Consider the following 9481-nt stretch of genomic DNA (forward strand, 5'->3'; position numbering starts at 1 on the left):
GCCTCCTCCCCGAACCCTCCTTTATTCACATGTCCTTTTACCCTTTTAGCTCTAAAATTATCTCTAAAATTTCTTCCTTGTTCTCTCCTGGGCCTCCCATTGCTGTACTTTCCCTGCCTCCATGTTGGTTTACCTTACCCTTTACCCCCTCAGCCCCCGCCACTCCGGCACAGAGCCTTCAGTTTATCTGCTCCCGGCAAGCCCCCCCCTGGGACACTATAACATAATTGCCTCGTTTTCTGTGTCAGAGCCGATAAGAGAGTGATTACCCCCCCCCCAACAGCCGCTCTTCCCTCTCTGTGAGGAGATTGGCAGATAGAATAGCGGGAAATCATTGGGTTCGCTTTCAAATGCGTCACTGTGTTAATGCACAAAGCAAATGCCTTTGTTTAAAGAAATGGCAGGCGATTCTTATGTAACATAAGGAAGGGCAGAGGATTGTTATATGGAGCATATGCTGTGTATTGTTATAAATGTAGGATTTTAGCTCTATGTGTATAGGGTAAATGGAGCAATAGGAGGAGTTATAGGGAGGGGTATATGGAGCAATAGGAGGAGTTATAGGGAGGGGTATATAGAGCAATAGGAGGAGTTATAGGGAGGGGTATATAGAGCAATAGGAGGAGTTATAGGGAGGGGTATATGGAGCAATAGGAGGAGTTCTAGGGAGGGTTATATGGAGCAATAGGAGGAGTTATAAGGAGGGTTATATGGAGCAATAGGAGGAGTTATAGGGAGGGGTATATGGAACAGTAGGAGGAGTTATAGGGAGGGGTATATGGAGCAATAGGAGGAGTTCTAGGGAGGGTTATATGGAGCAATAGGAGGAGTTATAGGGAGGGTTATATGGAGCAATAGGAGGAGTTATAGGGAGAGGTATATGGAACAGTAGAAGGAGTTATAGGGAGGGGTATATGGAACAATAGGAGGAGTTATAGGGAAGGTTATATGGAGCAATAGGAGGAGTTATAGGGAGGGGTATATGGAGCAATAGGAGGAGTTATAGGGAGGGGTATATGGAGCAATAGGAGAAGTTATAGGGTGGGGTTATATGGAGCAATAGGAGGAGTTATAGGGAGGGGTATATGGAGCAACAAGAGGAGTTATAAGGAGGGGTATATGGAGCAATAGGAGGAGTTATAGGGAGGGGTATATGGAGCAATAGGAGGAGTTATAGGGAGGGGTATATGGGGCAATAGGAGGAGTTATAGGGAGGGGTATATGGGGCAATAGGAGGAGTTATAGGGAGGGGTATATGGAGCAATAGGAGGGGTTATAGGGAGGGGTATATGGAGCAATAGGAGGAGTTATAGGGAGGGGTATATGGAGCAATAGGAGGAGTTATAGGGAGGGGTATATGGAGAAATAGGAGGAGTTATAGGGAGGGGTATATGGAGCAATAGGAGGAGTTATAGGGAGGGGTATATGGAGCAATAGGAGGAGTTATAGGGAGGGGTATATGGAGCAATAGGAGGAGTTATTGGGAGGGTTATCTTCCTCAGGTAGATGTAAAATCAGGGAAATGACTATATAGTATATATCCTGGCCCCCTGAAAATGTAAAATGAGGTTTCTACTGTAGAAAAAATATGATTTATAGAGATATATTCTATTAAGCAACAGTTGTAGATAGTGGTATAGTGGATAGTGGCACAGCAGTAGATGATACAGAAATTAGGCTAACTATATGAAAATACCGTACAGTATCAAAAGGGAATTAAGGGGAAATGGTAATAAAAGAAGAAGAGAACTGCACTGAGAGAATGGACAGAACAGTGACAGAAACATGTAAACATAAAAATAATATATTTGCATTATTTCTCATGCATAACCCAGACAGGCTAAATAGCCAGAGAATTGCCTGTAGAGCTGTGCAGGTATTACTCGCCTATTCTGGGAGAGCACTCAGACCCACTCCACTGGATTATTCCTGTCAGAAATGCAACATTTCCATATCCATTTCCTCCCCTGCCTAATAATCACTTGGCCGCAGATGAGCAGTGAGGCTTCAGGCAGTTTGCATTGTGCTTGGGTTACCTAATTTGTTGGTTTATCACTTAACCATGTCATACCCAGCAATTATTTCAGTATGGAGAGAAATAATGCTTAGGGGAGACAGCTCTGTCTTTCTTGTTATGGGCTAAGGGGGCCCAGCCTGAAGGCCAGTTAGGGGGAGATTTGGGGTGAGTGCTTATTTGTGCCCTGGGTACCCCTGGAACTATAGCAGGGTGACTGTTACCCCAATGTTTCTATATATCTGTAACCTTGTTATGGGCTAAGGGGGCCCAGCCTGAAGGTCAGTTAGGGGTAGATTTGGGGTGAGTGCTTATTTGTGCCCTGGGTACCCCTGGAACTATAGCTGGGTGACTGTTACCCCAATGTTTCTATATATCTGTAACCTTGTTATGAGCTAAGGGGGCCCAGCCTGAAGGCCAGTTAGGGGGAGCTTTGGGGTGAGTGCTTATTTGTGCCCTGGGTACCCCTGGAACTATAGCAGGGTGACCCCAATGTTTCTATATATCTGTAACCTTGTTATGGGTTAAGGGGGCCCAGCCTGAAGGCCAGTTAGGGGGAGATTTGGGGTGAGTGCTTATTTGTGCCCTGGGTACCCCTGGAACTATAGCAGGGTGACTGTTACCCCAATGTTTCTATATATCTGTAACCTTGTTATGGGCTAAGGGGGCCCAGCCTGAAGGCCAGTTAGGGGGAGATTTGGGGTGAGTGCTTATTTGTGCCCTGGGTACCCCTGGAACTATAGCAGGGTGACTGTTACCCCAATGTTTCTATATATCTGTAACCTTGTTATGGGCTAAGGGGGCCCAGCCTGAAGGCCAGCTAGGGGGGGATTTGGGGTGAGTGCTTATTTGTGCCCTGGGTACCCCTGGAACTATAGCAGGGTGACTGTTACGCCAGTGTTTCTATATATCTGTTATGAGCTTAAGGTGCCCAACAGATGGCCAGTTAATACAGTGTTTCTTTTACTCAAAATATTGAAATTAAAGGGGTTGTTCACCTAAACATAAACTTTTAGTATTGCAATAATTTGCAGTTGCTCTTCATTTTCTACTTTTGGCTGACCCCTGTGTCAGAAATCTGAACAGGTAGTTTTGACCCCCTGTGAAAACCGCAACCCTAATTTAGATCTATTCAGAAGACACCCAGGCCCTGTTTCTGAGCCATGGGTCTATACATGTTGATGAATATCATTCATCAACATATAGGGGCTGATTTACTTACCCACGAACGGGTCGAATGGAGTCCGATTGCGTTTTTTTCGTAATGATCGGTACTTTGCGATTTTTTCGTATGTTTTGCGATTTTTTCGGATTCTTTACGAATTTTTCGTAAATTCGTACAGAATCCGAAAAAATCGCAAAACATACGAAAAAGTCGCAAAATGTTCGTTTTCAAGTCGGAACTTTTCCAATTCGGGTCGGATTCGTGGGTTAGTAAATCAGCCCCTTAATGTAGGGTAAAAGAATTCTGGGAGTTGTAGTAAAGCAACATGTAGAGGCCCTGGTTTAACAAACAGGGCACTAGGGCATCCCATTTGATGAGAATAAAAGCTTCAGAATGGGAATTTCTTCCTTCCTATGGATCATTTGGATGGATATGTATCTTTTCTCTAGTTGAGCTCCTGTGTAACTATCTGCCTGTGTAGGGGCTGTGAGACTTCACTGCTTTTATCCACACCGCAAAGTCTTTGCTGAAAGAAAATAAGAATTGGAACGTTGTCACATCCTCTACCTGTCATTGCCCAGAGGTGGCTGCGCAGCGAAGTGACAGAAGTCATTTGTGTTTACAAGGAGGGAGTTGATATTGTACACAGTATTGCTCCAGGCAAATACCCCCCCGCCCGCCTCCTTTTTCACGCTCTCCCTGTAAATGTGTGTGGCATTTTGTTGGCATTAAATTTTCATTTTATTTTTAAATAGGCAAGCTGCTATTTCCCCCAAAACTCCCCGGTGAGAAGAAGATTGGCAGAGGGTGGGGGAGAGCGAGGCGGATGTGTGCAGACCTAGAGACATGGGAGGCAGAGAAATATAGGCATGGGAGGCGCTAAAATAATTATGGGGTGATAAGGAGAGAGGGAATGGTGGGAGTAAAACAAGGGGGGTCATCAATAATAGAAAAAACACACAGACAGAGGCATAGTATATGAAGAAATTATTTTATTATATCCCCTGCTCTGCTCCTGATGTTGTTTATTTACAACTTCCACCATCCCCTGGCAGCCTTTGATTGGTTGTTGGGGGTCACTGACCCAGCAGCCAAACAAACAACTATTGCTCCTTGAGGCTAGAAATGTATTGTTATTTTTACTTTTTATTACTCATCTTTTCTTTCTCCTATTCATCTTCCAGTCTGTCATTCAAAGCACTAAATGGTTGCTAGGGTAGGTTGTACCCTAGCAAACAGATGCTGAAATCTTAAACCAGAGGCTGGAAATACAATATAAAGCTATCTTGCCTTCTGCAGCCATTTTACCCTTTGTACCCCTCCTGCCCCTACTGTTACCATTTGCTGCTTAGTTTGTGATGTACTGATTTTCGACTAATGGCTATAGATGGCAAGACTGCTTGGGTGGCATTTATATAGGATCCTCTGTGCTCATCACCATTTAGTAGTATAAGTATTATTTAAAAGCTCCCTGCTCTGGCTAATGCCCTGGCCTTCAGATGTATGTAAAGGTGGCCATACATGGGCAGATACCAGCTGCCTATTTGGGTCCTTAAGATCGATCTGCTGATGTATGAGACCCTCCAACAGGCCTCCCCGACCAACATTTGGGCAAAAATTGGCTAGATGTCGATTGGACATGCTTGATTTTTTGGTTGGATCGGGGACCGCATCGGCTCATTGATGCAGTCCTCACTTCAACTTTTCAATGACCCATTTATTGCAATGAAATTATTTGGCCCTAGGGTCAAACGATCGCATTTCCACAATATTGCCCACCCAGGGGGGAAAGATTTGCTCGTTTGGCCACCTCGCTAAATGAGCAAATCTTACCATGTACGGTTACCTTTAGTCTCTCTGTACTGGCTCAGTAGGGGTTAAACACATTAACAGGGAAATGAATTGGGCATCCCCTCTGTGAGTTTATCAGCCTCAGGGCCAGGAACGTCTGCTGTAAGACTTACAAATGGGACAAATCTTGAAACATGAACATTCATACGGAATCCAGAGCTCAAGGGCGTGAATGGGAAAGAATAGCAAGTGTGAGTTGTGTCTTTTTCCTAAGGAAACAAAAAGAGGGAAAACATCTGTATAATCCACAGAGCAGGGTGTATCTGTATTATAAACAGAGGGGGTTATATCTGTATTATAGACAGCGTAAAAGGGGTATATGTATTATACACAGAGCAGGGGCTGTATTTGTATTGTACACAGAGCAGGGGGCATATCTGTATTATACGCAGGGCAAAAGGGGTATATGTATTATACACAGAGCAGGGGGGTATCTGTATTATACACAGGGCAGGGGGGTATCTGTATTATACACAGAGCAGGGGGGTATCTGTATTATACACAGAGCAGGGGGAATATCTGTATTATACACAGGGCAAAAGGGGTATATGTATTATACACAGAGCAGGGGGGTATCTGTATTATACGCAGGGCAAAAGGGGTATATGTATTATACACAGAGCAGGGCATGTATCTGTATTATACACAGAGCAGGGCGTGTATCTGTATTCTACGCAGAGCAAAAGGGGTATCTGTATTATACAGAGAGCAGGGGTTGTATCTGTATTATACACAGAGCAGGGTGTAGCTGTATTATAAACAGAGGGGGCTGTATCTGTATTATAGACAGAGCAAAAGGGGGTATATGTATTATACACAGAGCAGGGGTCCCTTCTATACTATACACAAGTCTATGTCAGTGTTCATCCAGCGGAAAGCACTGAACACAGTGACAGAACTGACAGGATTCCCCCAGGCTCCCTCTGTAGCCCCCTGTGATGCTCACATGTTCCTTATCTGACTGCTCAGGGGGATTTACACACATCACAGCCGCACTGGGCTTTGTTACTCAGTTATCTCTATGCTGCACACACACAATCACTGCTGGGACTCAACTCTGCTGCTGAGAAAAGGGGGAGATGGGAAGAAGAATATGACAGGGGATGAAGAAGAAGAAAGGGCAGGATGTGGGCTGGGGAAAGAAAATCAGGGATGCCTTATAATGTGAGGTGCATCAGTGTAATACGATGAGAAGGAGGTTGACTTAGTTACACTGCACTACTCTGCAGGCCAGTAAGCACACCCTGCCTGTAAGGATATACTGTATTTTTAGCTAGTGATTCATAGTCAGAACTGATGGTCTCTTTATCATTTTAATAATCCCATCTCCCTATAACTGACTTTCCCCCAAATCCTTCCACAATTCCCCTATTCTCTTCCACACCAACCCCCACGTTCTACCGCCTCCACACTGGTTCTTTAGAAACCCTCTCTCCGGCCCACCCACCCCTCTGTCTGCTCCACTTTCTTTCTGCATTTTCAAAGCTGCAATTTTCTCTGTAATGGAACAATTTTCTATACTTATGTGCAATCAGTGCAGCCAGGGAGGGAGGAGGGATGCCCCCATTATCAGAGAACCCAGCAGCAGGGAACAGAGGAGGGACTTTCATTTCTAATGTTGCACCAGAATTCTACCCAAGCAGGTTTGCGGACCTTCACCCAATATACGAAACTTGTTTTCATTTTTGGAGAGGTCTAAGGTGGGCATTATGGGGTTGTGGCTATGTATGGAGTGATAAAGCCTGTCGACTCTCACCTGTCGCCTCTCCACACCAAGTCAGTAGCATATTGGCCCATGTTTACCACAGAAAATGGCTTCAAACAATAGAAATATGCTACTTGCTATTCCACACATCCCTCCCTCAGTCTGTCAGCCATTGCAGACCCCTAAACATCACATTCTGTCATAGGCTGAATACTCATTAAACATTGGATCCCACCGCAGATAAAATGTTTAGTTTCTGTCAGACAAGGAAAGAATTCTAAAGCATATTTAAGGGGAGGGATGGGTTATTTTGGACAGGCCCAATCTGGGTTGCCTGGCAACCATGCAGCCTGCACTGTACTGATAACGCAGAGCCATCAATTCCACGGCTGAATGGGCTGGAAGGGGAGAGAGGGGCTAATCAAGGAAGCGAGCATGTGACTTTGTGTGTCTCGGTGTGAGTGTGTGACTGTGTGTGTTACAATCCCAGTTACAGTCAGTAAAGCCTTGGGCTGTATCAGGCGACTGAGTTGGAAAGGGAGGGAGCGCAACACAAGGTGACAAACATGGGGACAAAATGTCCGACACATGTAGTGCTCACTCAAAATGGCAGGCGGCGAGAGCACAAGAATGCATTTCAATAAACTAACTTAATATATGTATTACACAAACATTCACCAATAGGAAAAGAGATACTTCTCCACAAAACTACAGTGGGAATGGATATTTATATACACACACATATTATATATATAGACATAAAGGGAAAAAGAAGGCAACGCATAAATGTAACTGAGGCACTGGAAGCAGGTCGCAAGCTTCAGGTCGGGCAAATCCATCAATCTCCTTTACTTCTGCTCTCATGTCTGTGAAATGAGGCGCTGAATCTTATCATTGGGTGCAGCTGTCACCTCCAGCCCAGGCTCCACATATAAAACTAATCATGCGCCAAAATGTGGCAACTCAATGCCGACCAGACAGGAAAGGGTTAAACATGCACCTGGAGTACCCCCTCTTTCTCCTGGATGCCATGTAATAACCCCCCCTATTAAAATGCTTTTTGTTCTGTAGCTGGAGCGGAGGGCCTAACTGATTTGATAATTGCTGCAATTTAGCAGGGAGTTGCGAGCAGCTGCCGGCCATTACCAAAGAAACACAGTCATCGTATTTATAGAATAGGGAAAACCCAGACTACTATGGGATGTCGCATAACTACACTGTAGTCGAGGATGAAAAAAAAAAAAACATACATGTTCATCAAAATCCAGAGTAAAAGCAAAGACGCCGTATACTGTATTTTCCTTCTTGGCTCCAGTCCCTGGACAAACAGCTTCAGTGCCAGCAGCCTTGTATTTTGTCTCTTGCTTAAAGGAATACTATACCCCCGAACAATGTAGGTTTCAAAAAATATATATCACATAAAATAGCTCACACATAAATCCCTGCTTCATCCAAGTAAACCATTTTCATAAAAATATACTATTTTAGTACAGGTATGGGATTCCCTTATCCAGAAACCCGTTATCCAGAAAGCTCCAAATTACGGAAAGCCTGTCTCCCATAGACTCCATTTTAATCAAGTAATTCAGAATTTTAAAACTGATTCCCTTTTCTCTGTAATAATAAAACAGTACCTTGTAACTGATCCCAACTAAGATATAATTACCCCTTATTGGGGGCAGAACAGCCCTATTGGGTTTATTTAATGGTTAAATGATTCCCTTTTCTCTGTAATAATAAAACAGTACCTGTACTTGATCCCAACTAAGATATAATGACCCCTTATTGGGGGCAGAACAGTCCTATTGGGTTTATTTAATGGTTAAATGATTCCCTTTTCTCTGTAATAATAAAACAGTACCTGTACTTGATCCCAACTAAGATATAATTACCCCTTATTGGGGGCAGAACAGCCCTATTGGGTTTATTTAATGGTTAAATGATTCCCTTTTCTCTGTAATAATAAAACAGTACCTGTACTTGGTCCCAACTAAGATGTAAATAATCCTTATTGGATGCAAAACAATCCTATTGGGTTTAATTAATGTTTTATTGATTTTTTATTAGACTTAAGGTATGGAGATCCAAATTACGGAAAGACCCCTTTATCTGTAATACCCTTGGTCCCAAGCATTCTGGATAACAGGTCCTATACCTGTAGTATGTGCCATTGCCATTTTAAGTACTAAAGGGCCACCCCCTGGGATCATACGATTTACAGTGCACACAAACAAATTGAGGGTACGCATACATGTTACATCACATCAGCCAATGAATGGACAAAGTTCTGTCTTTACCTCCCACACTACTTCCTGTTACAGTTAGAGTTGCAGTATTTCCTGTCAGGTGATCTCTAAGGGAGCACAGATCCGTCACAAAATGGCGGCTCAAGGAAAAGATGTAAAGGGCAATATTTACTGATATATATATTCCAGTTTGGTAGGATTCTTTATAAGGCCACTTAATTTGATATAAATTATCTGTTGCTTAAGTATTTATTCAGGGAGGGTAGTTTTCCTTTAAAAGGCATCCAAGCCCTTTCTTTAAAGCATCTAATAGTACCCTTGCTTCAAGGAGGCAACATTTTTTTTTTGTCTACTGTAACAGAGTCCTGTTATACACACAAGCATATATGTGAAACACTTCCAGGTGATGTCAGACTACAATTCCCAGAATGCAGCTTAAACAAGTGTAATACCGCAGATAGTAAAAGAGTGAGAAAAACAGACTGAAAATAAAGTCAGTA

The sequence above is a fragment of the Xenopus tropicalis genome, chromosome 10, assembly GCF_000004195.4.
Source record: "Xenopus tropicalis strain Nigerian chromosome 10, UCB_Xtro_10.0, whole genome shotgun sequence".
In the NCBI taxonomy this organism is placed as follows: Eukaryota; Metazoa; Chordata; class Amphibia; order Anura; family Pipidae; genus Xenopus; species Xenopus tropicalis.